Below are 7914 nucleotides of genomic sequence, written 5' to 3'. Positions count from 1 at the left end.
TCTTCTCTATAACCACTCTCTTGATCAGTGCTGTCCAATAGAACTTTCTACAATGATAGAAATGTTCTACATCTGTGCTATTCAATTTGGTAATGCTGTTGAGCACTTGAAATGCAGTTGATGTGACTAAATTTCTAATTATATTAAATTTTAATGAATTTACATTTAAACAGTATCATGTGGCCACTGGCTACCATATTGGATAGTACAGCTCTAGATGATTGCATCCTATCACATGAATTTAAATACTATCTGTATATTGATGAGTCTAAAACATATATTGTTATCTTTGTCCTTTCTCCTTCATTTTAACTGCCCACTTGATGTCTCCCTTGGAAATATAATGTTAGACCCTAAACCTGGCTGCATATTAAATCTTGGCAAGGAGCAGGTGCAGATACATATTTTTTTGAATATTTCTCTAATTTTAGGTGGCCCCAGTTAATTCTATGTTCCCAAAGTTAAGAACAACTATTAGCAGCCTTCTCTTCTAATTTTAAAAAAATCGTTATTTTTCTCTTAAAATATTTTTAATCTTTATCAAAATTATACATGGACTTTGTTTAAAGAACAAGATGGTTGTATAAGTTTTGTTAAATCAAAGAGAGAAAACCCACCTCCTGCTTTCTCTATGTTTCACCCACCCCAACTGTTATTTCTTCTTCCTCAGAATTATAGCTTTCAAGTTACATTTGTATTTCTAAGTCAATTACTTGACTGGTTGATATTTAATTTTTTCAGTTCTAGAAGTTGTATGTTAATTTCCCACTACAGGAAATGAGAACTTAGTATTTTCTACACCCTGCTTATCTACATGTATACTTTCTCTGCCCTGTTCTTGCCAACAGTTATTTAGTTATTTTGTAATTTTGGTTACATTGATATTCAATATTTACCTAATAACAACTATGTAACTGAAATTTACAAATGAGCTATGGAGTAAATCATGATAACATTTTATTTTCTGTACTATTTTTTGTTTGTTTTCTTGGAATTAGGAATTTTGTTTTTCTTTTGCTTATTTTTCTATGTAGTTGCCCTGATTTAATCCCACACTTTCCACTTGTATTTTTCAATCTCCTTGCAATACTTTTAGTCATACCTTGCATGTCTGAAAATTTCTTTTACTTCTCCTTTCACTCTTTACACACTTGATTGATATTTGACTAAATATAAAATTTTATATTTAACATAATTTTCTTCCAGAATTTTCAAGGTATTGTTTTATTGTATCCTACCTTGTAGTATTGCAATTGAGGTAAGAGAAGCCATCTGGATTTTTGATGTGACCTATATTTTGCCTCTGGAAGCTTGTCAGGTCTTCTAATTGCCCTCAGTGTTCTAAAATTGATATGTCTTGGTGTGGGTCCTTTTCATCCTTTGTCCGGGCAATTCACTGGGTCTTTCAAACCTGGAAACTCATGTTATTTAGTCTTGAAATTTTTTTAAAACAATTATTGTAGTCATGATTTTCTCTCCTTTAATTTCTCTATTCTCTTTCTGGAAATCCTGTTATTAGGATGATATAGCTTCTGGACTGATCTTTGAATTTTTATATCACTTCTATTTCTCATGTATTATTCTTTCCACTCTATTTTATGGGATGTTTTATCAATTTTACTTTCAAACCTATTGAATTTTCACTTGTGCCATAATCTTTTTAAATTCTAAGAGCCCTTTTTAATTGCCTGAACTTCCCCCCTTTTTATTGCATTCTATTCTTAGTTGATGGATGCAACATCTTCTGTTATCACTTTCAGGACATAAATAATATTTTTTTTAGATTTTCTTTTTTCTATGTAATTTCTGTTTTCTTCAAGTTGCTTTCAATCTGTTATTTGCTTGGTTTTGGTCTTTATCTTTCCTGCTGGAGGCCTTCTTCAGAAGTCAATAATCATCAGTTGTCTGACCATATATGAGTGAAAGACCATAAATATGATTGGAAGTTCTTAATTTACCAGTGAGTCTGTAGGGTGACCAGGCAAGGAATATTTGTGAGAAATCCCTTGTGTTGAAAATAGTCAGAGTGGCATTTTTCTCTTGTGCTAGTCGTATTCCCTAGAGAAGATTCCTCCCATCTTCTACCTGGAAATAAAGTATGGAAGCTGAGTAGGGAAAGAAGCCTGGAGGGGGTGTTAGCAATCAGCGTGTATGTACTCATTATACCTTTTGGTTCTCAGTCCAGTACTTATGACTCAATGTACTTCAATGCAGGGGTTCCCCCATTCTACCCTTTGTAGAGGACAAAGCTTCCCCTCTTACGGTAATGTAGAGGGGAAGTAGCCCAGTGGTGTCAAATGGGGGAAAAGATCAGGTCCCTAGCTAACGATGTTTTAAAAAATATCTTCTGTATATTAGCCTTCTTCCTTTTACGCATAATTCAGAGTTACCTGGTGCCACCCATTTCTGAGTCTTTTGAAAATTCTGTGGATTAAATCAGATTAATTTTTAGCTTTCTCTCTGCTGGCTTGGAATTTGAAATTCTTGGGCTTCCTAAGTAGTTTACCACTTGTCTATGTCTGCTTTTCGCCCACCAAAATATGTTGTTATTATCTCCTCTCTTGCTCTCTCTTCTGCCTCCATTTCTAAAAACATTATTTTTACTGACATTTCGTAGAGATTCTGTGTTGAGGAGGAGCAAAATTAGATGCTTGGGTTTAATTTGTCCTAACTCTGGAATTCCATATTCTAAAGTTCTTCTTTGGTGATGTGTGGGATTGGGGCATGGACACTAGATTTAAAAATGTTGGGCAGGAGAGGGAGAGAGAAGAGGTGATGTGCACTGTGATTTGGATTTTGGGGGAACTGTGAGAGAATGAGACTAGAAAGTGAGGGAAGATGCTGAGCTATGCTAGGTATGTGGAGAAAGACTGGGGATACTTCTATGACTTCTGTTTAGAGCTTATACTTTCTTATTAGTCTCAGCTATTTCAAAAATTCTTGTTTAGTGGCCTTCAGCATTGCCTCATTTTGAGCTAGGGACAGAGGCAGCTGCCAGCAATATTCATCCTGGACCCACCTAAGGCTCACTGCCCGGTGTCACGGTGTTTGAGAGGACCATATCTACGTCTCATCATCATGCGTGTTCTAACAGCAGGGCATCGCAGCCTTGCAACACAGAACCAGACCAACTCAAGTGGTATCCTTACACTGAAGCATGTCAAAGTCCTTTATTCTTAATTGTTCATCCCTTTGAAAGAATATTGCCCCAATCTCCCTGCTCTCTTTCTGAATCAGGTGTATGTTTGGAGAAGGACAGTATTTCAGCCAAACGCTTTAAAAAGTCCTATTTGCCTTACTTGAGATATTTAATAGACACCTTCTATTTCTAACTTCACATTCTTATCTTGTATGTGGTTTTTTTTCTTTGTAAGTCACCTCAAATCCATCACTGAACAGGAGGCATATTAATTACTAAAATGAATTAAATATAATTGATCTCCTCAATTTGAATTATTTGCTATTTTGGTTCATTGGTTTTCTTGGAATAGGAAGTAAAATGATTGTGAGGTAAATTGCCTTTCATCTTATATCATGCATCAATAAATAATGATTAGGTTGGCATTATATGTCACTACACCAAGATAAATAATGGTAATAATCTGTCATTTACAGATTTTGAAAGCAAGTTAATTTCCAATGACCTGTACTGAAAATCCTACTCATATCAACATTTGATGAGTTAAATGCAATTTAATTAGGAACATATGGACAAAATTTCCCTTGAAACAAGCAAAGATTTAAAAATAGGACTATATGTACTTGATAAAACGTTAAGTGCAGACAATATCTAAAATGTTTTAAATAGTTTAAGCTACTTAGTAAAAGTCATAACACTACTGAACACTCCACATGATTTCCTATGATTTAATGATAAGAGAATAGAAGTTTGTAAATTTTATTAAATACATGTCAGCTAAACCATGCACTAAAATTAAAATTTCGTAAGAATAGGAGAAGAGGACAATGTCTAGTTTAACATAATACGCTACTTGAGTACGGTGCCATCCCTCGTGACAGCATTGATAGCATTTACACAGCACAAGATACAAAAATGTGGGAGATGAGAGAGAGAGAAGAGGCAGAACAGACTGAATTTTGAGGTTTGGGAATCTTCTAGAGTGAAACTAGAGTTTGATGGAAAATACTGAGCTATGTTAGCTATACAGAAAAACCTAGGGAGCAAAATTCTGCGAACATTGTTTAAGAATTTGCATTTTCTTATTTGACCTAGAATTTGGTGTCTTTGATCCTTCCCTTGACAAGGATATAAAGTCCCATGAACGTACAGAGACTTACCCATAGCCATTTAAACAGCTCCAGATCTGTCTGTTGCTGGCCCTTTAAGTGAAGGCAGCCTTCCTGTGAAGTGAGCATTGAAAAGCAGGTTGAGAGCTCCAGCATCTGTCCCAGCTATTCACCCAGAGCTGTGTTCTATGTGTTTCTGTGTGCTTTGTGTCTCTGGCCTTTTATTTCTGGGCTTTCAATACCGGCCAGTTTTGGAGATCCATTTGAACACTGTGAGATCACTAACTGCAGCTTCTATTTAAGCTCTTAACCCTGTTCTATGTTAGTTCAGTGGTTTCAAAAACAATGAAGTCACAAACTTTGTCCAAAGTTCACTTTTATTGCAGTAAAATGCAATGCATAGGTATTAATTACAGCACATAGATGTGCCTAGAGTGGTGTATGCAAAAAAGTTTCCCAGGATTCTAAGCCCTATTCAGAAGCGTGTCTGGGCATCCAACGTTAGTGGATGGGATAACAGACGGGTCTCACCAAATCTGAAGGTCATCATTGTAATAGGAAGCTCCCCATTTTCAGTCCTTTATAGCCACTACTCTGATACCAGGCTAGTTATAATTCTTGCTACTAACAACTCTCATTGAGTATACAAAGAAAGGTGAAATCATAGATGTGCAAAAACAATCATGATTATGTGACTCATAATAATACATAGGTATTTAGCCATTTGAATTAGCTCCTCCTTCAAAACTAATCTTCAGGTGTTCCCTAGTTAGCACCTCATTACACCTCCTTGATTTTAATATCACCAAACTTTGAGAAAGAAATGTTTTTCCCCACCAGCCCATCGCGTTATGGAAATTTCATTGACTTCCCAGCATATCCTCCTGATCAGTGAGGATGATTTAAACAAGTGAGTTAGAAGGGCACTCAGATGGGAAATTCCCAAAATTCTTTCCACGAAAGGCCCAAGGGAGTGAAGCTACCTGGCACTTCACACATCTACATCATTGCACTTGCTCTTTCTTCTATATATAATGCTATTCCCTACCCTTCCATTTATGCTTGGGAGACTTCTAGCCATCATTCTAAACCTATCACAAGTCTTTCCACTTCCATGAAAATTTCCTCTGGGCACAATTATGCATTCACTTCTCTGTGTTCCCATAGCATTTACATATAATATAGTGTAGGGTTTATTCCATGGCTTACACTGATCTTTTTAGATATCTAACTCCCCACCAGACCAGGGGGTCTCAAAGGGAAGGGACTTTGGTCTTCCCTGTTATGCCCAATAAAAACACAACGAAGGTCTTTTAAAATATTGAATGAATAACCATGGAACATACAGTTGGTTCTTTATATTTCCTCCAGGATCCCATCTAAAAACAGGTTCAAAAGTATAAAGTAGGTACCACTCATAGATTCCCCTGATTCACCATAAGAATATACATACTGGGTCATACATTGTCAATTTAGGAATGCGTCTATTGGAAAGATAGGGATGAGTATTTTCAGTACATCCAGCATCCCCGGCACTAGCTTGGTTATCAGTTTTTCCCCCTCTTCCAGGAAAGAAAACTGGAGAATTCAAAAGATTTAATGTTAGTCCAATCTCTAACACTCAGATAACTTGGACATAAGGACACAGTAAAGAATAAGTGAAACACAAATATGAAAAGCCATATCCATTTCTTCTTACCCCCAATATTTAAGTTTTTATTACTATAGAATGGAATCTTGTTTTGGTTATGAGATTTTCATATATTATAACCGATATTTACAAATGTATGTCATTTTTAAGATTATAACAGCATTTGATAATCTTATTGCATTTTACCAAAAGAATAGGTAAACTAAGGGAAAATTACTATGGAATGAATGTATTATATGAGAACTATGGTTAGTCACACTTTCTGATATTCATTTCTGAGCGTGCTTTCTGCAGGTAAACATCAAATATGACCAAACATTCACAACTGTCTCTATTTATACAAACGGTTTTTCTTTGAGGGAATTAGGTTGAATTAAAAGATAATTACACTGACAAATGTGACCTTTTTTTTCTTAAATGGCTATCATGAAGAGTTACTCAAATTTACCTTATTTTTTGTTCATTGTAATATCAAGCAATGGCAGTTTAATATCCTGCTGCATTCAGATTAAAACAGGCTGGAACTTATAAGGTTGACCCTTGATAACACTTGATGTTCTGACAATAACAGCTGGTTGTTTTGCATTTCAAATGTGTATACATTCCAGCTGACTTCTCTTTGTTCTAGGAAGAAAAGGGTTATTACAGGTCTATAAACCATTTCTCCCCCTTTATGAACACCAGAGGCAAACTTGGTCTTGAACTGCAGCCCTTGCAAACACGAACTGTTAAATCGGGGTCTCTCAGAGGTTACCATGTACCAATTACTCATCTAGAAATGCTTTTAGCAAGATATTCCTGGTCTGTCTAGAGGAGATCATTTATCGTCAATAAACCTGCAAGGCTGCAGCCACGTTGAAGAACGAACGTTGGAACCAGAAAGAGTTACATGATATGGAAGATGAATAAGCTGAGAGACCCCTAAACTCAATGGCAGCTTTGTGCTAACCTATCCCCCACCAGTTCTCTCTCAGAAACCAAAACTCATCCTGGCAGAAATGGGGACCCAGGAAGCTCTAGCTAATGAGTTTGGGCAGTCCCACATATGGATGTTTCACACGCTATTACTTTTATCATCTAGATCTTGCTAATCATCAATAACAATCTGTACTGGGTATGACATGTATTTCGTTTGAGTCTGGTTGACAATTAAGGCCTTTGTGTTCATTTGATTTAAAAATCATCGAGAAATTCAACCTTGAATTGTCTTCACACAAAGGAATAACTCTAATTGCACATCTGGCTAAAAAAATGAGAAACATTCAGTTCACGTGCTCTTATTACTTGGACCCACAAGTTGTGGAGCTGGTTCTCTGCTCTGCTCTTACCTGATTCTCTTCTGATGTTATTAAGCGTGTAAGAAATTCCACAGGAACAAATACTTTACGTTTACTAGTAAAGATATCTGCTCAGGCTGGGGCTTTTCTGACAACAGTAATGACCTCATTAGTTATTTTAATAGTTTAAATAGTGCCTTGGAAAGTAAGGAGATCTGCCATTAAGAGAAGAAAAAGCACAGCTGAGTTGTCTCCTTAATGAATTGAGCCGTTCAATGGCTAATCTTCTCCAAAGTCTCTAATGATGTCCTGGTTAATGGAAATCCAGAAGTATTTTAATAGAAGGTCCTCAGTCTAAAACCTTTGCAGCTGCAACTTCGATTACTTTGTACATAATAATAATAACACAAATAAGAGCAGCCAACTTTTATTGAGTGTTTACTATAGGCTAGACAAACATAGGAATAGAGAACACCTGAAAAGACAAACATTCTTTAGCTAGCCACTAGATGTCTAACTCAAGTTATACATAAATTTATTAAATTGGGTCAATTGACATAATTGGCCAACTGTTCAAACGTGTACAGATGGTGACTACAGCCGGATCCTGAAGGTTCATGATTTATGGGAAGATACATATCGCATCTTGCCTCTCTGGAGAAGAAAATTTCTTTTTCCCAAGCAGCATAAATCTCCATCCTGGCATAGCAGAGGAGAAGGTTTTGTTGTTGTTCTCTC

The sequence above is a fragment of the Equus caballus genome, chromosome 27, assembly GCF_041296265.1.
Source record: "Equus caballus isolate H_3958 breed thoroughbred chromosome 27, TB-T2T, whole genome shotgun sequence".
In the NCBI taxonomy this organism is placed as follows: Eukaryota; Metazoa; Chordata; class Mammalia; order Perissodactyla; family Equidae; genus Equus; species Equus caballus.
This window is presented reverse-complemented; position numbering follows the sequence as displayed.